Source organism: Zosterops lateralis (assembly GCF_965231275.1).
Source record: "Zosterops lateralis genome assembly, chromosome: 12".
In the NCBI taxonomy this organism is placed as follows: Eukaryota; Metazoa; Chordata; class Aves; order Passeriformes; family Zosteropidae; genus Zosterops; species Zosterops lateralis.
Genome location: NC_139772.1, coordinates 18,826,370 through 18,852,203, shown reverse-complemented (window position 1 = coordinate 18,852,203; position 25,834 = coordinate 18,826,370). Strand labels below are relative to the sequence as shown.

The window sequence follows — 25,834 nt, the reverse complement described above, 5'->3', positions numbered from 1 at the left end:
CTCTAAAACTTAGCATAGAGGGCATTTATTTTTCCAATGCAGATTAGTAGATTGCAGTTCTCATTTAGACCAAATAACTGATTTCTCTAGTATTTCTTTTGTACAGTTAATTGCAATCATCCAGTCTATTTCTGTCTCATCAGCTTGTCTTTAATTTTATGTCCTTTTCTTTAATATGTAGAAAAGATGATGTAGTATATGTTAAAAATTGCATTTTGGGAAAAACGGTCATGCCATGATTGCAGTTTTCAGATAAATCTCTCTCAATAGTTTGCTTAGAATGTGTCATTTTCTATTATTACTTTTATTTCTCACTGATTAAACAATATGAAAACCATAAAGGGAGATGATGTGTGGGGAACAATCATGAAAGCTGCACCTTTGTGCCAAACACAGAACTGGCAGCTGCTCCTTCACCCCTGAGAAAGAACAGTCACGCTCACACTGACCACCACGGGTCACCCATTGAAGAAGCTCTGCAGGCAAACTGATTTCCAAGGGAAATCCTGGTCACAGAGCTTGGACCCCCTTTTCCTGGCTTGCAGCAAACACGAAGGCAGAGAGTGGGCAGGAAGCAGGAGTCTGTGCAGGAGCCAGGGGCACAGGAGGCTGCCTCTCCTCCCCTGGGAGCTCCCAGGGAGGTTCTGCCTCTGTTCTGCAAATGCTGCTGCCTCTGACATTTGCTGTTAGTGCAGTCCCAGAGCAGCCCTGGTCCCTCATGGGGCTGTTGTGTGTCTTTCTAAACCCCTCACTGAGCACAGCCCTGAGGCTTTAGGCCATGAAAATCCTGCTGGAACCAGTGCCTGTTCTTGTATGATACCAAGAAGGGAAAAAGGGAAGGAATGAGAACCAGGGAGGAAAACCATTGCCAGGGCCACATGTCTTCATTAATTAAAAGGAATGCTTCTGCCACAGAGCTACGCCAACCCTGCATTTTTCAGTAACACAAGGCAAGGTGCATTACAGCACAGGCAGTGGAACTGGTTCCCAAAATGTAACCAGATCTCTTAGTAGCAAATTATTGAATACAAGGGCTCAGGTGGAGGTCAGCAACAGGTTACAGGGGTAACAATCACTTTGCTTCCCTCATATTTTTTACTGCAAATGTGACCTGTTCTAAAGGAAAGGTTTTGAAGCTGTTCTTCATTTACAAAGGGTATTTTAAATACAGAAGAACTGTATTTAAAATCAGTTTGCTGGAAGGATGGGTTGTGGAGAGGTGATGATTCAAAGTAGTTACCCCAGGAAAAGTCTTTAAAGATGTTTTTAATGTGCCTGGAATATTTGGTGTTGGGGCAACTTGTATGCTTTTCATGGTTTCCTTAGTGAGTTTTTGATTTTGTAGTGTACTGGCATTCTAAATTTCTAAAATGCATCAAAGAAGAAAATGAGGTGTGAAAGATGAAGTCATTCTGTGACTCTGACTGATAAGGTTATTAACATTATTTAGTGGCAACTCTATTTATTCAGTGTGTAAAGCAGCCAGAGCTCCAGGCCAGGAACACTGAGGGATGCTTGTATCTTAAATGAATGCAGAGCACTACATTCTCTCTATGCATAATCAAATTTGGCTTTATTCTCTGTTCAAATTATGGCAGACAGTAATTGTGTATCCTTTTTCTTCACTTTAAACATTTCTCACACCTTTAACAGTAAAACTAAAAGAAAATATCACTAAGTTTTTCAGCACTGGCAAAGCCAGGTTGTTATAGGTCATTGTGCAAGGTTGTGCCTGTTGTGAATCTTTTATGGACGAACATTTGCAATTACTACATATATTTACCTTTAAATGCCAAATGTTAACTCTAAAGCACCAGGGGAGTCAGATTGGCCTTCAAAGTCACTGTGTTCCAGTTCAGCCACTGCTGTTATGAGCAAACAGGAACACAACCCATCCTCTCTCTGGTTCACTGCAGTATTTGTTTGGATACATAAGCAGGGGTTTGGATAAATGAGCACTTCCAACCAAATCCAGTGGTGACAAGGCAGGTACAACACCAAACTCACACCATCATTTTCTAAATCTGTCCAGTCAGAGTTTTCTGAGAACTGTATTTGGTTTACTAACATACAGGATTTCCTTTTTGTCACCTATTTATGCTCTCTGCATGCCCATGGGGAGGAGGAAGCTACAACAGGCACAAAGCAGGTGCCTTGCCCAAGGTTTTTCAGGAAGGCCATGATGCTGCAGAGCCCTGGGCACTGCCCGTCCCTGCTGGGAATGCCCCCAGCTGGTGGCACACAGAGCTGGTGGGAAGTGCAGAATCATAATCTGAGAGGGAGCAGCTGAAAAACATCCACCCCCAAATAACAAGAGCTTTATATTTGCATAGTGTTGAATTCTGAGGTCTTTTTTTAATGAATTATACCCTTGAGCAAATATGGGTTTCTAAAGCAATTATTATTATTATTAGCTTAAAATATGAAACCATTTTCCCTGGATTTTACTTGTTGAAATGTTTTTTGCTTGAAGTAGAGGCAGCATCAAGAAAGAAGATCCCTAGCCAGGCTTTAATTAGTGCAAGAAACACTACCATAGCAACTTCTAACAGTTAGAGTGTTTACATTATTCCACATCCTATGGAATTACTGTGACCAGGAATACAAAACCTTTTAGGTTAGACATTACAGCCTCTTCGGGACACCTCAAGATACAACAGTAACAAAACTAGGTGATGGCATATATTTGAAAGAATAAAAGGCCACAGGCACTTGCATAACTAAAGCAGACTGCTGCTTGTTGCCTGCAGCCATGGCATGTTTCTGCAAGCAGTGAGCACACGAGTCCGAGGGGGATAAAGAAAGAGATCCTCTTTCCTCTCAACGAAATTACTACCTCTCAACACCACACAAACATCAGAGATCTTTAAATTACGGGTCTAAGCTTTTCCCCTCCCTATTCTCCTGTAATTATTTTTCCAATCAGTTGACTTTAATTAACATGTCCTTTGTGAGCAAAGCTGGTGAGTGGCAGCGGCTGGTTTATAGATGCTGAGCATGTGCTTCCCAAGCCCTCCCAGGCTGCTCCTTGAGTTACCCGAGCAGAGGAACTCTGAAAGCAGTGAGCACTGACTGATAAATGGGAACAAACTATCCTCATTAAGGAAACATTTGAAAATACCCTTTACACTGCAATCACATAATTTTAAAGATGGATGAGGGAAAAAACCTACAAAAAACCTAAGTGCAGCTTGACCTAACAGCTCCATCAGGCAGTTCTTCCTCAGGCTTGTGGTGCATGCTTTATGTGGGAGCTCTGGATTGACCCATCCAGTGTCCCAGTATCTGGGGGGCAGAATTTGGATGAATCCACACCCTTCAACTTCCCCTTGGCGGTCACATACTTTAACTGTGCTCCTCACAACGGTCAGTAACATGTTTTTATAATTCTCAGCATTACCCAGAGTGCAAGCAGATAAGGTTGCAAGCAGCTTCCAATCTGAACTCCATTCTGAGCTGCCCTGAACCTATTAAACAGATGGAAAGGGGTTCATTAGAATGTGCAATAATGAATTGAAACATCTCACTTTTAATTTATTCTTCCATATTACATTCCTATGGTGGATGAAACTCCTAGGTATCAGTATCTGTTTTCCTAAGCTTTCCCATTACCCTGCTATGTGACTGCCCTGCACTTGAAAGCAGCACAAGTGTGAGTGTGCAGGGAGAGCAATTAGCAATCAGCATTTTCCAGTTCAAAGACATTTATCAATCACCACAGCACTCCTGTGAATTGTGAGCCGAGGAAGTATTAGCATCAGGTAGGAGAATGGGTGTTGGATCATTAATGCAACACTCTTAAGGAAAAAGATGTTCAGTTTTAGGTTAAAAAAAAATCTAAATATATTTGTGGAAAGAACTTGAATATTATAGCAAAATTTCCTGGCAGCAAATCCTTACAAACACAGAAGCAGAACTAATTTCTCCCTGCTCCCAAGCAGTATGGAAAGACCCTGCAGAGATTTACTTAAATCTTCTGACAAAAGTGGCTCTGAAAGTAGTGCTATGTAGGTCTGCTTTTGCCAATCTCTGCCTGGAGCCATAAAGACCAAACACTTTCACTGTGAGCGGTTTGGTATTATAATACTGGATCCCTCCAAGACACCACCTCTGTTGTTTGATGCCTAGTCTGAGGTGGGTCAGCCAGGCTGCACTCAGGGTGGTGTCTGACAGCTCATGGCTATTTGTTCATCCGTGAGTGTTGCAGACATTATATTCTCTCCCTTGTCTGCTGCTACCAAGCCAGTGTGAAGAAATTGATGAGATCCAATCTAAGGGCATGGTGTAATCCTTAGGCAGAAACTCAGGAGCCAGCCTTTGGCCATCCAGAACTGGATCTTTCCCTAATCACCTTGAAGCAGCACAGGAAAGTAAAATGAAACCTTGCAGAGCAAAGTGGCAGGATAAACTGTCCCTTTTCCCCAGGAAAAGGCTAGTTATCTTCAGCTGAGGTCAGTATGAGTACAGCACATCTAAGACTTAGAAAAACATGATATCAGGGCATGCAGCCTCACACCACTGCCAACAATTGCTTACCAAGAGCTTGGCCCCGTGCAGAGAGCAGGAGGGACAGAGGGTCCAAGGCTGCTACAGCTCCTCACTTCTCTCCCTGCAGAACCCAAACTGCCTGGCCCTCCTTGTAATTGGTGCTGGTGTGTTGTACTCCAGAGCTGGTGACCAGCCCAGCTAAATCAGCCTGAAGATGAAAGGCACTGTGCCAAGATGAGAGCAAAAGAGGGTTTTTCCTCTGTGGAACCAGGGGAAGGGAAGAATCAAGGTGTGCCAGAGACTGTAAAGGTGCAGGGCACCTTTATACTCTCCTGAGGCTTCACTGCAAGGTGCCAAGGCAGCTGCCAGTGAATCAAGGGAACACAGACTAATGGCAGCATCATTATATGTATTATAATATTCTATATTCTATAGTATATATTCTATATTCTATAGCATATATTATATATATTACATATACAATATTTATTATCTATTTATTATATATTTATTAGATATTGTTGTCATATACATCAGCAAGTCAACAAAACACCAAAACTCTTTGCAAATTGCTAAACTACTTATGGCTAAATTGGACAATTACAAATCACCTGTGAACGACTGTAAATGCCTGGTTCACGTATGAATGGTAAACATCATTTCTCATGCTGTGTGAGGTTTAGCTGCTCTTCCTACAGCAGAGAGCAGGCTGGTGCCTCAGAGCAGAGCAAGGGCCCACTGTTTATTGAAAGGAGCAGAGGGATGCAGGTAGGTGTCTTTTGGAATCAGGGATTCAGGAATCAGCAGCCCATGTGCTGCTGGACCACCAGGTGCTGAGCAGCAGGGATCAGCTTGGGCACTCCTGCAGCTCTGCTTGTGCCATTCCTGGGAGGCAAACTGGGACATCCCTCTGGTGTCATGGACTCTGGAGAGGTTTCACTGTCCGGGGTCTGTGTACAGAGAAATGTGGCAGAGCACAGGCACAGCCTCAGAGGTGTCTTACCCCTGATGGCCTGTCTCCAGCTAAAGCACACACTGGAAGGATTGCCAGTTCAGAGAGAGATATTTTTTAATGCAGAAATGTTTTTCTAAGTCAAGACTTGCCTGACAGCAATAAAAACTACATGTTAAATTTCAGGACTCCTGTAGTCGATCTGGGGAAATTTACCAGGGAGCTGTTGGCAGCTGCAAGATGTGAGGGTTTTTTTTTCTTCTATTGGGTTTTGTTTTGGGGATCCTGAAAAAGCATCATAATGAAGCACTTACTTTCTGCATTATTAAGATAATTAACTATAATAATATGGTTAGAGACTGGGATAGTGATACTGGACAAATAGCTGAATTAGGAAAAAGAGAATATTATTACTATAAGAATAGAGGAAAAAAATTACTGTTATTACTGAAGTGGTCTCTTCCAGACCCATTAGCTGTTTCTAGGAGGTGTGTGAACAACAGCTACTTCTCACTCTGCAGCCGAGCCAAGCATGTGTTTCCTTGCTTCAAAGCACTTAAAGAGACAAAAGGTCTTCAGAGACAGGGCACTCACTGAGTTTTTTTATCACTCAAATGTCCAGTCTGTTGTACCTCTGACCTCTAGATCTCGTTTGTCGTAACATTTATAGAATCAAAGATTGGATTTATAAACATCATTCATATTCACCAGCAAAATTAACTTTTATAGGAGTTTTACAAAAGCAGAGGTGGAGATACTAAAAGTCATATTATTCTGTATCTGTCAGCACTTCTTGGAAATAGGAAATGCAAATGAATCCTAAGCATTATGCCCCAAATCCTCTTGCTTCTTTAACACAGAAAGAAGTAGGAAACTATTAATCCTGTGGCTGCTTCCATTCATCAAATGTTCATCTTTGGGTGTTGTGTTTTCTTGTCACTATGTTCAGGCTCATGTATCAATAGAACAAAAACTTTTATTTTTCCCCGAGATTTGGGAAGGACAAATTTGTTGCTAGATGATATTTCAAATCAAAACATGTTGTCTGCCTTATATCAACTTTATATATAATCATGTTCTTCTTTGTGTAATAATAGAAAAGAAGCATTTTGGACTAAGGTGAAATACTAACTTTAAAGTGGAAACTGTTCAAAATATCCTGCTCCTGAAAAATCCCCAAAACTCTCTTCTGAAAAGATCTGGATTCATATTTACCCTTCCTATGAGGAAAGGAATGAAACCTACTTCAATGACATCAACAGAGAGTTTAAGAGTTTCTCCAGCTCTGAAATCCTTTTAAATCAGAAGCGAAACACTTGAGTGGAGAGGGGTGGCTCAGCCTGGTGTCCTCAGGACCATGATGAACCCTCACCCAGGTGGCTCCAGGGGGTATATCTCCTGAGCCCTGCCAGGTGCACAGACCAGTTCAGCAGCTGGAATTCAGGAAGGGAATGCACACTGCCTTGTGTGACTTGGTGCTCTACTTTACACTCTCCATTTCCCCAGGAACCACTTGCAGAGGCAGGAACTGGGTGAATTGGACCTACTGAGCTCGGGACCAGCTCAAGGAGCTGACATCTCTCCCCCTGCTGCCTCAACAGCCTCTCTGCAGCCTCCCAGTGCTCCTAAATGCTCATGCTGAGCTGAGCACCTCTGCTACCTGCCACCAGTGCCCACTAGCAGTGGGGCAGCAAATTAGGCAGAACTTATTGCCAATTAACAGCTCTATTCTCCAGTCACTGTGTCATTACATGTCTTGGCTTTCAGCATCTCTTCCAGTTATGCAAAATGGGGAACTCTTGACAGGAAGAGATTCCTGAAAATTACCGGAGCCTCTTTTGCTAACCTATACATCAATCCATTTGCCCAAAAGTCCAAAAAGGGGGGTAAGAGCCTTTCTCTTACTGTGGTGGAAACTTGTTTTGTCAGGTATTAGTGGGTCCAGTTCTACTCTCCCACATACACAAGTGCTGTCCTTTGGACCCACACAGTGCTAGAAGGAATATTAAAGCCACATAATGTGTCAAAGCCTGAATTTCAGCATAATTGCAGAAAGCTGTGTTATTTTACGTGGCTGAAGTCAACAGTGCTAATGTATGACCCCTTTTTCCTATCCCAAAACCCTGGTTAATCTGCTAAAGCTGCTCCTCTCACTTCCACCACGTGTTGCAATAGGAAGTGGGCACTTCTGGTTTCCACTTTCATCTACAATTTAAGACCAAAAGGGACAGTACTGAGTAAACAACCAAAATAATCTTTTCAAAGTCAAGAAGATTTCTTTCCTATCTTTCTGGGTGCAAATTGTAGCAGGCTTCATGTGTCACTAATCTCCACAGTCCTGCAGCAGGGCCCTAGCAAGTCAACACACACCTCTCCAAGATCCTTGAGGGGTTATAATTCTATTCCTAAACTAAAACATGATCTCAAAAGCAGTTTGCCTTTGAAATGAAATTTTTTTTTTTTTTTTTTACTGTGTTACAAATTAGCATCTCACAGGAACTGCACAGTGACAGTGTAAAGAGTCAATAATGAACTTGTCCAGCTTTTTTCCACACTGGAGGGGAAGGCACACAATTTGCACGGCAGCCCAACCTTTCCAGCACTGCCTGGCAGCAGGATTTATGGGCATGTTATCCACATCCAATATTACACACAGAAATATGCTGTGTGGAGACCACTGAATTCTTGTAAAATACAGCAGAAAAGTTCTGGTTATTCAGCTGCCCACTTGGTTCTTGTTACAGCCCAGTTTGAATTGCTTCCCTTCCCTTCACTTGCCTCAATCTTCCTTCTATTTAAAGTAACTCTCACATTTCCAAAGGGTTTTTTAGATTATTGCACTGTCATATGACAGCTATATGATATAATATTCTTCTTCAGTTGTCTTGCTTCATTTGTCTATTCCCTAGGTTTCCTGGGTATTGCAAATGAAAATGTCTTCTTTCAGAAGTTACAATGCACCTGGAATAAACTGGATTTCCAGGGGCACCAAACAAGTGATTACCCCAGACATCCTTGCTCCTCTATGTCAACATGAAGCAAATGTAAATTTGAATTTTTCATTTATAAATTAATTTTTCTTTGTAGTTTTAGGTGTGTTATGATAAGGAGGAAAAGATGACAAAACTTAAATATTTTATGAGCAGTTGATATATAAATATATATATGTATATATGTGTATATGTGTATAAAAAGTTAATATGTTCCTATCCATTCCTATCCATTGGGTAAAAGTTTTATTCCCATGCCACACCTCTTGATATCATGAGATTTTAAATAGTTTTTATAACAATAATTTTGAATGGCTTTATGTATACATATGTCTGGGGCCCTCTTCCTCAACATTATGGCTTACCTGTGCCATATGTAATGCAACTCATGTAATACAGTGTAGAGCTTTGTGATTCCTCAATGGCATTTCCTTGTTCTAAAGGACAAAAGTATCTGAAGCAGAGAATCTGTGTCTGGGAGTCATAAGCAAGCAAGCAAGCAAGCAAAAAAAAAAAAAAAAAAAAAAAAAGGAAAACTGTGAAACTGTAACCTAGAAATTAAAAACCTTTGTCACCAGTGAGGGTGGCTTTAATTGTGTGCTTGAGGAAACAAAACACACCAAAGTTTCTGCAAAAGCAGAAGCAAAGCAAAGCTCTTGACTCACACTGTGTAAGCTCATAGTGATGTTCTCCTACAGGAAGAACAAAATAGGCCTCCTAACCTTGGAATGGCACATTTTGCTGTGGCTGTGGAGAAGGTTCCTTTATGGACTCTGGCACCTTCTGTAATGGTGTACATATGACTGTTCTCAGCTAATACTGCCTCTTAATCCTTCTAGCTATGATGAGTAATTAGTTCATTATTGAAATTTTCTTTCTCCCTAATCAAAGATCTGTTTAGTCAAGTCGCTTTTTCACATAGACTATGCCTGTATGTCAGAGCTGAGATATTTTCTCTTGTTCTTGATTTGGGCAATTAAAACAAAGCCGTCAGTTGAGAAGACATATTCTACAACTAGATCTACTTTTGTCTTTAAAATGCCTTCTATATTTTGATTTCAAATGAAACTCTTACCCTAGAATAAAGCAAACTGAAACAAATATTTGCATTTTATTTTGAAGTACAATTTCTAAACAACAGAAAATAGAATTTTTATTTTTATTCAGTCATTGTGTTACTGCAGCATATAAAGGGAAGCTGCACCGAGTGCTGAAGGGGGAGCTGGCTGGGTGTGCAGAGGCCACCATCCACCTGGGCTGGCCCACACTGAGCTCCTCCTGCTCACATGCCTTGTGGGACCAGGGGGACACCTGCAAACTGAGAGATCTCTCAGGTGTGTATGAGGGAAGAGAAGGACCTGGAATCTCTTCCATCACTGTAAGGAGTGAAATGGTTCTGTGTGATGGTGTCGCCCTGATTTTCAGCCTTCTGATCATTGTTTACATTTTCTACTGGAGTTTCTCACACATGTGACATAAACAAAAGTAGATTGTTTTCATTCCTCTCTGTGATGGACTGCTGGTTTGACCACTGGGGTCAGAGGGGTGTTCCTCTCATCTCCCAATCCTTGATCACATTCCAAATCCTATTTAAACCCCAAATCATAATAAACTCTCTCTTTCACTCCTCACTTCAATCTGGCGTGAGTGTTGTTTTTTAGTGTTGTGAACATGATGGTGAGTGAGGGCAGGTGCATGTGGAAGCTGGCAGGGCTGCAGAGAGGCAGAGCTGTAACATTTGGGGTGGCTGCAAGGCACTGTGAGGGAATGTTTACTGGTGTCACACTGGAGCACTGCTAAGACAGGGCAATGAACATTTGCTCTACCCTTACACCTCTTTGTTTCCAAAAGTTTTGCCTTTTGCCAAAGTCAGCTTTGGGGCAAGTGGGAATCCCACCTGCAACTTCAGTGCTGTGCTTTGAACAGCAGGAGGGCTCAGCTGCCAACAGAGCCAGGGAGCAGAGGGCCCCAGGCTGTGCTCAGAAACGGGGCTGCCTCCTGAGGAGAGCCTGCACCCAGTGTAAGCCTGGCTGGGTGAGAAAGGAGCTGCAAGGTTGTCTGTAGGTGCCCTTTATGAAGGAGAGCAGATACCAGTATGATGGTCACTGTACAAGGAACTAGAACTCCTGCATGTGACACACTTTTAGTTCTATCTTGTCTGCAAGCTACTCTGCACCAGAATTTCAGACCCTCCACACCTAGAGCAGCCAGAGGAAACACACGGGTATCAGGGCAACTACTCAGCCTTTTAAACAGAATGCAATTTGTGATATTGAGCTGTAATGACAACCCTGAATAGGCATAAAATCTCTTTAAAATCACTTCTGTAGTGCTGGTACAGTGGGAGACCATTACTATTGGATTTGCTCTTATTCAGTTATTTTTAAGCATGTTTTGTGTGATTTGCAATAAGAATAGATAAGGCAAGTAGCTGCTGGGCATTCCTGTGTGCTGCAAATATTGGAGATCACTAAATGTCACCAGCAAACTTCCTGTTGTTCCACTGAGGCTCTGGAGGAATGAACATAATCTATTGACTCCATGCACTTGACATCAGCCTTGGTGTATAACTCCATCCCTTCTCAGCTTCTGCATTCAGTGAGGAGATTGTACACACAGTCTAAAAACTTCAGTCCTTTCATCCCTCTATTTGCTGTAATGTAGACAGGCAGAATGGTGCCTACTCCAGGAAACAGAACAACTGTCAAAGTATTTGTGACACAGAGGACTCCTCCTGGGGAGGGAAAAAGGCATTCTGGCATTCCTCTCCCCAGCACCACTGCTCTGGCTGTACTGCTGAGACACCAGCATGTTGGTCAGCTGGGCTCAGACACTGAAGCACTAAATCTAATACAAACCGGGGATCTTTTCCAGTTTGGTGTGGGCAGCCCTGTGCCACACAGGGTTATTCACCCTGTCCCTGTGCCCTCACTCCTGTGGGCTGACACTGATCAAATTCTGGCCGAGGTCTCAGACAACATCACTGCAAACTCAAATTATCTGCATTTGGTACTGAAATCGAGGCATTCGCCTTCAACAGAACCTGGAAGGAACTAGACTGAAATCTGCTTGGAACTAGATGATCTTTAATGTCCCTTCAAAAATGTTCTGATTCTATGACTGAAGATCAAAGAAATTATAATTAGTTTACTGTAATCACTCACGTTTAATGGTTGTGTAAAAGGTATCAATAGTCTTGGGGTTTGACTGTAGATTGTTTTGTGCCTAATCCTTTTGTGCACTGTCCACTGGGAGCCGTCCCACATAGATATTTTTATTAAGCTATCCAAATTTAAAATCAAGACCTTAAAAATAAAATAGTTACTGACCTTTCAGCTCATTTATAATTAAATTCTGTTCTAATGTTGTTCATATAAATAATAGATAGCTGTTTTCACAGATCAATGCCTTCTTTTGCTTTATAAGAAACATTTTGAAGTAAAATTACTGTGCCTTTAAGTTTAATAGGAAAATTTGATGTGTTAGCAACTATGGGCTGATCTCTGTACATTTTTCAACTGTAAATTTCACTTTAAAATACAAACAATTATTAATATTGATTTGGACCAAAATAATATTGAATTTCAATATATTTTTGGCTGTTTTATGAATTACCCTGCACAGCCAGCGTGATTATGATGAAAGAGTATTTGCACGCTCAATTTCTTTTCATCGAGAAATCTTGAAGAGTGCTAGTTGTGTTCAGCCTGATAATGATAAACACATGCATTCAAGGAAAATCAGACTACCTTAAAAATCTCAACTGAAGCATAATAAATTAATATTTGATCCAACGTATGCAGTTCTTATATCAAGCTTGCTGAACTTTCATTATTAACAAACACTGAGTGTTTAGTTAGAATGCAGCTCACTGCCTGAGCCCTCTTTTGGTTGTGCATCGCCTGCAATTACAAAATGATGTCAATCCATCACTGCAATTTCCTGCGACTAAGCAAAGAGATGAATATATTCATGTCCTAGGATGCTGTAAGACACCAATATATTTAAGTGCCATTAAACCCATGTTTCTATGCTGTGGTTGGAATAAACATTTCACAGCTCCGGTGATAGAGGAATTTGAGCTTTTCTTCTGATCTCAGCTTGAATTTCAAAGCTGGTTTGTTAATTGCTTACTCAGGTACCCCAGCAGCTCTGCAGAGGCCTCACCTCTGGGACAGCCCTTCCCCGTGGCCATGGCTGTGGCCAGCAGGGTCACTCAGCCACTGTGTCCTCCTTACACCCACAGGAGTGTGGCAGGGGCCCCTCCCGAGAGCCTGCAATGCGTGGGCAGAATCATCTCGAAAACAGAAACTCTGTTCTCAGGGAAAACAGGTATATTGAACCAGGACAAAATGTCAAAGTGACATTTTTGTAGAAATGGATTTTCAGAAAAATTTAATTTCTTGGGCCCTGAAGTAGTGTTTTCATTGTGTTGGAGAGCTGTGCAGCAAGCCTGGGAACTGGCAAAGGTTCACCAGGAATGTGGAGAGCTCGAATCCTCCCCACCTGGTCCTGCTCCTCTCCCTTTGCAGCTGGCACATGCCAGAAGGACAGAGACTGGGGACTGTTCACCTCCAGTAGCCTGCCTGGGAAGCAGCTGTTAAACTCACTTTTTGCTCAAAGTGGAACTGGGGAGTGTGTAGCAGGCAGCAGCTGGGCCAGCTTTTGTTTTGATTCTCCCAGGGAAAAATGTATTTTTAAAAATTTTCTTTTTCCACATAGAAAATATTGGTTGTGCGAAAAGGGCATTTTCTTGCTGAAAAACCTTCTGCTGGAGAATTCCCCAACCAGCTCTTTTTCTGGAACTTACTCCCACAGACTGAAAATAACCCAAACTTGGTACCTTTCCAGTCATGTTACAAAAGCCAATGTTTTGCTAGAGTCCCTGGAGACGACAGAGTTGTGCTACTTGTATTAAGGAAGAGGTAGTAGCCAGCTAGCAAGTGCCTAGGTTTGAATGCTGCTGGCCCTTAATTCAATCAGAGGTAATGAAAGATTAATAATAAGGCACTTAACCTTAAATAGTGTTGTAATTACTTTGATTATGGAATAAAAACCAGAAATCATTTATGACATTTTACTATTTTTAAACCTCATTATTTTGGAGAGTGTCATTAAAGAATTTTGAACACTTGAAATCAGTAAAACAGAAAAATGAAATGCCACTGATTTTTCTTTACCTGATTTAGGTGCTCTCTAGTGTGATTTCTCCCTTCTATGGGTAGACCAGTAGGTAGGGGACAAAAAGTGCCCTTGAGTTCCTTCATTTGACAGGAAATCTTGTTTCACCATTTTATGCTCAGATGCCCACAAAAGTGTAGTCATCTCTCTGTTATTTATATTGCGTTTTATATAGTGCTGTGGTTTTGATCAGAGCAAGTCAATTTTCTTGACCAAAACGGATTTTTAACAAAATAATACCTTTATGAAAATGTATTGTTTGGTCATAATTTTGTGATGTAAGGGATGCTTTCCTTGACAAAGATAAATTCTGTGTCTTATATTGCCAAAACTAATATCGTGAATATTACTATAATTTCATTATACACACATGCTGCATGGTAAATACATTGATACATGACACTCTTAAGGACACCAAAATGTATTGATGCAAGACACTCTTGAGGGCTCCAGTCTCCAGGAAAAAAGTTGGAGCTGTACCACTTTGTCACACTAACTGTGCGCCATAAAACCTCTCAGCAGAGAGAAGTCTGGTTTTTAAGAAAGAAGAGTATCCTTCCTTAAATTTCCCTTAGTTTGATCCAGATGCTGCCCAGTCACTCCAGATCTTTTAGCTAGGCTAAGTTAAGATACACACCAGATTTTGTGTCCTCTAATCTCAGCAAGAGTGGCTGGCAGAGCCAATTCTGCACTGCCTGACAACATGGTTTGGTTGAAAGAGGAGTGAGCGTGTCTGTGCCTGGGTGTGGGCTCTGCTCACTCCAGAGGGATGGTCTGCTGAGAACAGCACAGCTGGGCTTTGCTGGGGTGGATTTCTCATGGAAATCATGGCACTGGACTGGTTTTGTTCAAGTTCGCTGAAAGCAACTTCTGTCTCCTTAGAAACTTTCTTTTCAGATTGATGCCTCTACTCATCCTGAGCCTCAAATATATACTTTTTATGTTCTGCTGCCTCATCAGATGACACTTCATGGTTGTGTGACTCTGAGAGAGGAAAAACAGTGTAAGATTTGAGGAAAATACACTTTTTACAAGTCAAGTCAGGCTGCACATTATTTCTACTCCACTTGCAATTAGCAGTGTGTGGGCTGATCACTAGCACTAATCTGTGGTTAGAATGAAAACTTCATTGTGCTGCTCTGGATGTCACATCTTACTATAAAAGTTCAATTTAACAAACTGCAGAAGCCAGCAGAGGAACTCCTGTGGTTCCAGATAGCAATGTTGCAGCTCTGCAGCCCTCTTCAGGGCTAACAGTGACTAGTTTATGTACATGCACCACAGGGAAAATGACAGGTTTGCCCAAATACTGTCTTGCTGTGTGTGCCTCAGAGTGGCTGGTGTCAGTGTCAGATCCCCAAAACACTCAAGTGTGACACGGATGTTAAGTGCACTAATTTAGATTTTATTCTGGCTTTTTCAAGCTTCCAGTCCATTACTTCTTCTTCCAAATCCTTAATATATTTTATTGATTGTTCCTACAGGTGAATTTTGCACCCTTTTCAAGTAGCATCATGACTGTATTCTTGCTAAATGCTGACTGCAAAACAAGGAGGACCTGAGACCTCTTCAAACTCTTAGTTCTGGTTTAAACACACTTCTAGTACACACTCTCTGACAAGAACATTTTAGAACCTCTTTCTCACATAACTAAACTGTAACTACAAAATAATTGTGTGTAAAATACTGGACATGAGTAAAACAAAGTGAATTGAGAGCACTTAGACTAACATAACAAACTATGCATCTTATACTATTGGTTGTGATGCATTTGTGTTTCAAGGACCTGCTCAAACATAAAAAGAGCTATTTTGGTTTGAACCATTAATGCTACTTTCTTTGTCACCTCCTTTTATCTTTTAGCCATCTTGCCTCATCCTTTTTTTCCTATTCTGTATATTGAGCAACTGTTCAGGTGTTTAATGTCAAAGCCATCAAAGGGATAACCCAGGGGACATAGGAGACGATGCAAACAGCAAATGTAGGCAGTGAGCAGCAGCTGTGTGGTGGAGGAATTCTCAAGCTGAGTGTGTATATGGGCTATATCTGAACTGTTCTGAAAATTATCTAAAAAAAGCAGCCTTATTACCATAAACTTATTTATCTGTAGAGCTATGTAGGCCCTCAAACAAAAAAAATAGGAGTCTATTATTCAGGAAGATAAACAACTCCCCAGACTGAAGACCTATCTGATGTGTTGGAATGGTTGAGCCATGTTAGCAGCACCACCTGACCCTCCCTCCTGAAGCTCTTCCCAATTTAGCTGCAGGAAAATATGAAGCTGGGCAAACAGATCCCTTACTGCTAAATGTGGTTTGTATTACACCCTCGCATGACTGCTCACCACTGACTGAACCAGTCACTCCTAATGATCAACACTGTCTCTTCCCCTCACACTTAAAACAACTGGAGAACTCAAACAGCCTTACCAGGGAATACACAAGATTGCAGATGAGATGCTGAAGCATAGGGCAGCACAGAGTGCAGCTGCAGAATGGTCCTCTCTGAATTGGGTCCTTGTTGTTTGGCTGAGGTGCCTGGGGATAACTGGAGGCTGCACCTTGCAGAATGAGAGGAAAAGGACCAGCAACTTTTTTCTTTCGTGCTCCTGCCTGTGGATTTGCTGCCCTTCAAAATGTTATGACTAATGCATAAAGTGCTTGTCCTCTCCAGACACTCAACTTTTCGCTAGCTCAAGACTTAAAAAAAAGTCATGAATCTGTCTTTTGCTGCAGGTCTCCAGGCGTGTAACCTTTACTGTATATGCCACGCTGGCATTCGCTGTCTCGCCTGTGTGTTTACCAGCCTCGCTGCCTTGCTGAGAGTACTGCAGCCTTGCAATCTCTGAGAACCTTCTGTGTTTGCTCTTTGCCATCCTCCCTCATAACTACAAAATTAAATGGGAAAAGGATCTCTTGGAGAAACAGTCCAGAAGAGCCTAGGCAATATTTTGTGCTGAATTTCTCTCCTTGGACCTGTATTTATCATTGGTGTATCTTGGCAAGACACCTCTGGGATTTTGAAACTAATTTTCCATCATCATTAGCAAGAAACCTATCCTCAGCTTCTTTCATTAATGTCTAATACAAGAATGAGAAGAAGTGCTGAATGTGGACACTCTTTTTAACTTGATGATGCCATATGCAAATAATTAAACAAGGCTCAGAAGCAATGGTTAAAAATACTCCAAAACTTCCTCATTAAGCTAAGCAATTATCTGCCAGAAGAGAGACATCTTAACCCTCTCGCTCACACACATGATAAAATCTCCACATCTTGCAGCTGTTTAATTTTTCCCCATGAGGAGAAAAAAAAATCACTTTTAATTGCCATCAAGGGTGAGGACAAATGGTGGGTGCATAGCTGGGGACATTCGGGTTGTATCTGTCAGTGAGGTGGCTGTGACTCTGCACGTCATCTGCCTGGATATTCCATGCAAGGCAAAGATCCATGAAAAATCGGTGGAAACATCAATTGAGTTCCAGCTATGTCATGTGCTACTGTGCAAAAGAAATGATTCCTGAAACTCTAGGGCTATGACTTGCTGTTTGGTGATGGTTCAACCCAAGAAGTTAATACTTGGAGCCATCTCACCCTGCATGCTGCGTTACACTGGCATAGTGTCTTTGAGCTGTCTTCTCACTATTCTTTGAGTAATGAAGTGAGCTGAGGAAATGGATTCAGCTAAGGAACAGTGCCTCAAAACAGAATGGCACTGAAAGAAAGCCATATTCATGGAGACAAATATATTTTCAAAGTATTAAACCAGATTAAATGCCTCCATGTTCTGTTCTTAGAGTACAGTTTATCTATTTAATCACCTGCACCGTTCCTGTCACTGTAATAACTGAGATTTTCACAATCTGTAGTTGTGAAAACAATACTGTTGCTTGCCTTTTACAAAGGTAAAGCTGTGGCAGAGCAAACTGAAGAACTTGCCTACAGAAGTAGTAATTTGTAGACAAAAAGAGGACAAGTTTGGACCTTCCATAGTTCAGGATAGTCTTCCAGCTACTGAATCATCCTCCTTTTCCTTAGGTACTGAAGAATAGTGAAAAAAGTAGAATGTTTATTTTTGTAAAAGAAAAAATTGAATATGGAAATTGGAAAACAGGAATAGATGTTTTTAAACTTACGACCAGAAGGTGTTTAAATCTGCCAAGAACTTCAGTCAAGCAACTGTTTTGTGCTAGCTGGGATGTAGGTTAGTGGTTTCAGCAAATACACAGATAATTAACTGAAACTTCTTTTGTTCTAGCTGACAACATAAAAGCAGTGAGAGAAAGGAAAAAAAATCACAGGGGAGTTCTGCTGCATCTTGCAAGGTTTCCAGTGCAATATACACAGAATTACACTGATGAGCTTTTCTAGTGCTAATGAGGGAATGCCAGACTGACAACACCAAAATCTGATGGTTTTGCTGAAAAGTAACAGTATGAGAAAAAGCAGCATAATTTCCCTTTTTCCGAATCCAGTGAATGGTTGTGAAGGGAAGGCCACAGACACTGAATGTCCCTCTTCCCCTTCCAGCAGTGCCTGCAGCACTGGGACCTGAGGTGGCCAAGGCAGGGCTTTCCAAGGCTGTGACACAGGAAAGCAGCTTGTCTGTAGGGAAGGGAATCTAAGCTGGATAATTGCAATATATAGCACTCTATTATCATTACATATTATGTGCAATACATGACATGAAATATATAGCAAGAATATCACTAGCATCCCTCTGGAATGTCCCTGCAGGTAGAAATGAGTAGGGAGGTGCTCTGGTCAGTGAGGACTATGAGGTGAAGGGTGTTATCAACTTGCAAACTCCTCTCTTCCTCACTCCCTCCAATAGCTGGTAATGGATTACTAAAACACAGTATTAATTTATTGCAATAGTGAAACTTGTGGTCAGCAAGATGTGAATTAATGAAGAACCTCCCAGAAAGTTAACCTAGCTTCTCCCATGATCACATTGAATCATATGTAAAATTATTCATAGCAGAATTATTATTGTCTTTATTGCAGTGGCAAAGCCAAAACACATTTATTTAACAAGAATTTTTATAACAGAAGAAGCAGTGCCAGTCTGCCCAGCAACCCTTTTAGGTGAGATCCTGAGAGGTGTTTTATGTTTAGGAAGGTTAGCACTGCAGGGTAGACATGGTGCTGAAACTTCTGACGAGGGTTGGGAGGTGGATGTAAGGTGTGTTTAACAGGCAGCAGCTAAAATACAAAAACACCACTGGCAAAGGAACTTGCTGAGTTATCTTGCTGCAGCCTTGTTTGCCAAAGAAGTCGTCTGTAAACCCTGCCATCATTAAAATTCTTCACGGTGATAACAGCACTTTCCCCAGAACACTTTGTTGAAGCTTGCAAATGGAATTATCTACTATGACTGCTCTTTTGAGCAGTGTAAATCTTCAACAACAATCCTAAATAAACCTGTGATATACAGTGCATGGAACACCTATTTTTTATAAATATCTCTGCAGAGGAATGCTAGAGATAGGAAGAATAAATTACAAGCAAGAGAATGGCAATTTAAAATGCTCTAACCCTGTTTGCTCCTTGGCATTGCTCTACATTAACTTAGCTGCAGCCCCTGGAAAGACAAAAGTCACACATTTTATTTACATAACTCAGAGTTTTTAAAAAAGAAACAATAAAGAAGTGAAGCTTTGCAGGAAAAAAAATGCCTAAAGTATGAACAAGAAATACTATTTTAACCTCTGTGGCCAGAAAGATACCAGTGTTGGGAGTAATGTGCCATTTTAACAGAGATACAAACATTGTGACCTGACTAGTACAAATACCACGCTCTCTGCTGGGGAAACCATCTCTCTTTTCAGGTGAGGGACACCAAATGACTCCCTGGTGCCTTTTTAAGAGCTCAGTGCTCGGCACCTCACCATGCACAGGACAGCTGCCTTTCTGCTTTAGGCTGACTGCTCCTCAGGGATCTGAAATTACTCCCCTGAACTTGGGTGTAATCCCAGGCATGAGGTACTTCTTAATCTAATCCTAAACTACTACTGAAAGTAAATGTCCAGAGCTGAACTCAGTCCTGGGAAGCAAAGCAAATGTTTACCAATGGCCCTTTAAGCACTCTCTGTCTTACACGTTACAGCCTGGCCCCAGCTCAGTGAAATCTGGGCTGTTTATAAAGGACCAGAAAGCTTTGCCACGTCCCATTGCTATAATTCAGAAGACTCTGCTTCATTTTGCAGCATGTGGAGGAACTGAGAATTACTGTTTCTCTTCCATTTCACCCCAGCCAGCTCTTCTCATTCTAACTCTGCTCATTCTGGTGAGGTCTAGGATGAAACAACTTGGGCAGGCAAAAGATCCTATAAAGTTGGTCTGGGATAATGATGGTCCAGGTGTCTTATTATAGAGCAGGTGACAAAAATAATAGATCTTATTCAGAAGGAAAAGTTGCATTGTACTGTCTAAAGGAGATTCATAAGTATGATTCAGTAGAGAGACTGTGATGCTGCCACATTGAATTAGCCAGTATAACTTGCTTTGCTCTGCTATTGTACCTTCAAATAGGTGCAGAGCAGGTATGATCAATCCAGTCATGTGCCAAAGAGCTTGTATCATCTTCTACCTGTCTGGGAGATGACTTTTGTCACCCTGGTTATAAAACTCCTACGCAGCTGCTGTGCCTGCTAGATGTGCTGCTGGTGAGGGAAAACACACATATCTTTAGGCACTGGCCATGCTGAAGGATGATTGGGATGAAATACAGAATTCTTTTTCAGGATCTCCTTCTATTGCAGCAAATAAGCAGTACCTACAGATGTTTTAATTTTTCACACTATACTGCAGTCCTGTGTGGCCCAGGCTTTGTAACTACTGTCAACTCAAATGTCAGTTGGTATTTATTACACCACAACCACAGCAAGGAATTTCTAAAGACCTTAAGGAAAGCATATTTAGTTTCTCATGCTCAAGAGAGATTCTGGAATAATTCCAAGTGAGGAAAGAAGATAGGATAAAACATTTTAACTTTCAACGAGCCCTATCTGCACACACACATTTCCTGTGCTAGAAGGACATTTGAAGCGGATGGGATGCGACCAACCCCCACATTCCCAGAGACGGAGCAGAGCTCTGACTCTCTTCTGCAATTCAGGGCTGTGGTAATAACACTTATATTGTCTGCTCAGTTAAACTGCCCTTCCCAGAGGCAGTGCTCTGGCCTGCTCCGATGGGCACCAGCAAAATGCCACCTGTGAGAGAGCAGGGGAAACACATTCAGCTCCGCCGCTTCCTTACAAGCGGCTGGCAGGTATTGCTTTTACCGAGAGCATCCTAAGTCCTTGCGAGGGGTGAGGGGTGAACTGAGCCCTTGTCTTTGCTGCAGCCCCTTCCCGGCCGCCCTCAGCCCGCGGCCGAAGCCTCAGGCGGGGGCAGCGGCAGGGGCTGGGCAGGGAGGCACGGGCTGGGAGAGAAGGCGCAAGCCGGGCAGGGCAGTACGGGGCCGGACAGGGCGGACACGCCGGGCCGGAATGGGAGGCACAGGCCGGGCAAGGGAGAGAGGCACGGGCCGGGCAGGGAGGAACACGCCGAGCAGGGAGGGAAGCACGGGCCGGGCAGGGAGGGAGGGACGGGCCGGGCAGGGCGGTAAAAGCCGGGCAGGGACAGGGACGGACAGGCCGGGCAGGGATGGCAGGCACGGGCCGGGCAGGGCGGTAAAAGCCGGGCAGGAATGGCAGGCACGGGCCGGGCAGGGCGGTAGGAGCCGGGCGGGAATGGCAGGCACGGGCCGGGCAGGGCGCTGCCGGGGCCCCTGAGAGCACTGCGGGAGCCCGGGGCCCTGGGCAGACAGACAGGGCTGCGGCTCAGGGTGTTTGCTGCAGGAGTGTTATGGAGAACAGGCAGCTGCAGACCACGATAACAGCAAAAGCACGGAAGTGGAAGGCTGAGATTGCACAAAAGGAAACTGAGCCCTAGGTAGGGGAATAGTGCCCAGATAGTAAAGCTGGAGAGAGAACAAAGAAAGACATGTGGGACGCCCGATGTAAAAGAGACTGCAGTGTTATGACGACAAGGGGAGAGAAAGCTGTGGATATTGTATCCTGACTGTGTCCCGCCCAGATAAATCCCACTGAATCTCCTTTTTCTCTCTCTTGTGTGTAGGGAGTGACACAGCGGCCTGAGCTCCTGCAGGGCTGAGGGCTCTGCACCGCCAGGCCATTGCCAGACAATGCCCCAGGCCTGGAGGATGATCTCTGCTAATTGCCAGTTATAGTTCTGAAAACATTTTGGAGTCTTTTGGACTGAAATGTGCAACACTGTATAATTCTCTGCTGGAAGGACATACCCAAGCAGGAGTCAATAACAGCCCCAACACAATTGCCTCTTGCGTGGGAGGCTCTTGGGTCCTTCCCAGTGTTTATAAAGTGTGTGTAAAATAATGAATTCATTCATTACTAATAATGACACAAACATATGAAAAACTTTCAAATAAACACCTGAAAGAGTACTAAGCCTGCTGCCAGAATGAAGTCTAAGGATTCTCAGCAGCAAAGTGCAGTGGAAAATTGTGGCTGAAAGGAACAGATGTTTAAAATTAATGCTTTCAGTGTGCTGAACTAAAATATAATTTAAACACATACAGAAGACGTATAGACTGGCTTTCAGCAACACAACCCCCTGAAACACCTATACAAGTAACCTTGCTTTGGATCAGCAAGGCTTATTCTATTTATTAAATCAGTAAGTGTAAAGCCCATAGACCATTTTAGTTATCAACCTTTTCCAAATGAATATCCCAAGCATTTCTAATCACAACCAACTGATTTCCATTATTTTGACCTCTTTCTTCTTTGACTGGATCAATAATGTCTGATGTAATAATTTATCAAATGATACTGGGAAAATTATTGATTCTTCTTGTACACATTAGGCGGGAGAAAAATACGTCAGGCTCTCACTTTAGCCTAAATGGCTTCAGAGATTTAAATTAAACTGCATTTGGTATTTGTATGAAGGATATTAGCGCTGTATGTAAAACAAATCACTGGAGCTGAAATGGATGTTTTACTTGCCCCAGTTCCCCTGACACTTTTATGGCACCCATCACTGCAGAATGTTTTTCATACCCTAATTGCTTTGTGAGATCTCTGCCTCCCACCCCGTGCACTGGCGCAGCGCTCAGCAGTGCCGTCTGACACTCCTCCTCCTGCCTCTTGGGGAGGCTCAACTCGAGGCCAACTGGAGATTTTATTTAGTTGAGAGATGTACTGTAGAAGTAGAAATCTTTCATGTAAATCCTGGGTGTTCACAAAAGGATCAAAAGCTTATGTGTATTCGATGGTGTATGGGGCAGGATTAATACTGAGCCTTGCCAGGTTTTTAGGTGTGGGGTTTATCAGTGGAAGTAATATTTGAAAGAAGACAGTGAAGAAAACTGTATGTTACAATATGCTGTATTTTCTAACAGTACTGTGCCCGTGAACTATCAATTGCAATTCATTTACAAATACCAAACTTGTGGAAATCTAGCCAATTTTATTTCTTAATAGCTCTCTACTGATACATTTTGGGGGGAGGGATGTGAAGATGACAATACTAAAACAATGTGCTGAGTCATTAAGTAGAATGAAGCATCCCTTCCCCCTGCAGCTGTAATCTGTCACCGGATCACTTACCTATTGCATGTGTTGTAATAGCCAACCCTAGTTTCTTTTTCACCTTTTGTTTCAGATGAAGAGACTTAAAAATTGCAAATGTTTCTCCCCTTAGATGCAAGAGCATAAATCACAAGTAATACTGAGCTCTCTGCCTCATATTGATTCTTTCGTGAACTAAGCCAGATGGGTTCAGATATGAGCATGATCTAATATTCCCCTTAGCTTGATTTATAGATTTCTTTGTGCATTACCTGACCATAAATGAGTCTTGCATTATTTCTTGTGTGCCTGTCAAATTAAAGAAAAATATTCTCATTGACCTTTCAACCTGGGAGAAAAAAATGAGTCAGAGACATTTTACTGCATGTATTACAGGGATCTTGGTGCTTACATGCCAATTAAGAGTGTGTGATTATGAAAGAGGTCTAGCAATTTGTGTTGTGTGTAATGATTTCATTTTCCTGTAAAGCATGCAGTGGATGTACTGACAGTAGCATAAGCTACATTGCAAATAGCCCTAGAAGAGAGAAGAAGAGGAGAACAATTTGGCACAATTCATTCCTTAATTTACAGAAACAAGCACTGATTGCAAGAACTGAAATGTTTTTCTGGAAGAAAATAATATTATTTAAAATGTGGGACCAGGAAGCAGAATTGCTGAGACGCTGCCAACAGAGGTGTTAATGCCATTGAAGGGAATCAGGGGTGTCTGCTGACCCCAGAGACCTCTTCTGGGAACAAAATCAGTTTAATATGGATGAAAAATAATGAGCAATGTATCACGAGCTTATCATTAGGACACAAACTTGGACTCTGCACTTGCAACCAACTTGAATGGGAGACACTGAGCTTTGTGTGAGCAAAGAGCTCCTGCTTAACCTGAAAGGACTGACATCAATGACCCCTCACCTCCTCCCACAGTTTTCAAGTGTATTTCTAAAGCCCAATAAGCCTATTATCTCCTCTGTATTTATTTGCAAATAATGTTCAAATCTAGCAAGTCTAGGCATTAAAAAAAGAAAATATTTCCATCTTTGCCATTCTTCAGTTTTTTGCCCAGATGAAGTATGGTAAACATGCTCTGAAACTGCTCAGCAGACCAAATCCCTGTCATGTTTCTATTCAGGTTGTATCTTTATTCTTTATCAGGAAATGACATTTTCAGTAAGAACAAAATTTTAGCTTCTGCCTTCTAAGAAAGAACTTTTAAAATAAGTCTTTCTGTGCTATGCGAGTATGTCACAACACCTGGCTGGTAGCCCTGGCTCTGGAAACAGACAGACCTGTTTGTGTTCTCAGCTCTCTTTTCCAGGTACCCCACCCCCATGTGTCTCTGTCACCAGAAAAAATTGTTTTTTCCCCAATTCTTCTCCAGCTCAGCTATGTTTAGACTAGCCAACCTGCTCCTGCAAATGGAAACAGAGGTTCAGGAATATTAATGTTCCTTTCCAAAGCCTTGTTAAGGTCATTGAAACATTGACTACCCCATTTCCTAGACTACGGTCTTTATTTCATTCTTACGTGGCTCTGCTGTGGCAGGAAAGCTTTTCTTTACACATCCAATTGGCCAAACAACAAAGTGTTTTACATCTGCCCAGGGATGCATCTAAGCAGTCTGTCTGTTCTGGGGGCTAGTATATTCATGAGAGAAGGTCATAAGTATAGATTTTCTTTGGTTTGGATGCTTTATTTTAATTCCCGTGGCTGATCACATTTGTTTATTTTTATTACACTAAGCTTCCAGTCCCCGGGAATGGGATCTGTGGCGCTAAAGATACTTCTATTATATGAGACTTCAAGTGATAATCTTTGCCCTGAGGAGCTCACAATAAAAATAAGCAGGCAGATAGAGAGATAAAAGACATGATTCAGCATCAGATGTAATTTGCTGTATGAAGCTGATCCAATTGTATTTGAAGGATTTATTTTACAGATGAAGAAACTTAGGCACAATGAAATTAAATGACTTGCAGAAAATACCACAGAAGTCCATGGCAAAATCAGAACTAAACTCTGATTGCCCCAACGCTCCCAGGGCAGCCTCTCTCTTTGAAGGAGAGGGAACTGTTTCAGCATTACGTGTACACAACTACAATGCTGCACACCCCAGTTTGTAAAAATTTTATAGGCCTAGGCAGTTCTGCCCCCAGCAGGGTTTTTGTGGGTTTTTTAATCCCTCTGCTGTGCATAAGGCTGGCACCATCTCTTCTTTGTGAGCAGTTCTTATTCAGAGATACTCTTGATGTCTAGCACAAATGGTGCTTCGAAGAGATGTTTACTGCATGAAGACAAAAATGCACCTAAATTTCCTATTCTGGTCAGTATATTTATATGAAAAGTATTGTGGTGACAGATCAAAATGCAGTGATTGCTATTCCCCTTCACGTGGTGATTTATAATTGTGGATTTACATCTGGCTGAAAGACTGTTCAGACTGTCTGGCTTGCATGGTAATAACAACAGGCTCTCCTCAATATCCTTTCAGTATGGCAAAGCCCCTTCACTTTAAACAATTCCATGAAAACACAAAATTAAAATTAAAAACCTCTTGCAAAATATAAAAATAATAAAGTACAATCAGTGAAATCCTAAATCATAAT

At 42.0% G+C, this 25,834-nt stretch overlaps 1 protein-coding gene across 1 annotated transcript in view; it reads right to left on the bottom strand.

Annotated features, from left to right (window-relative positions):
• The window catches only part of CHST8 (carbohydrate sulfotransferase 8), a 181,864-nt gene that overhangs the window by 139,763 nt on the left and 16,267 nt on the right, over positions 1-25,834 (bottom strand). The window lies entirely within an intron of this gene.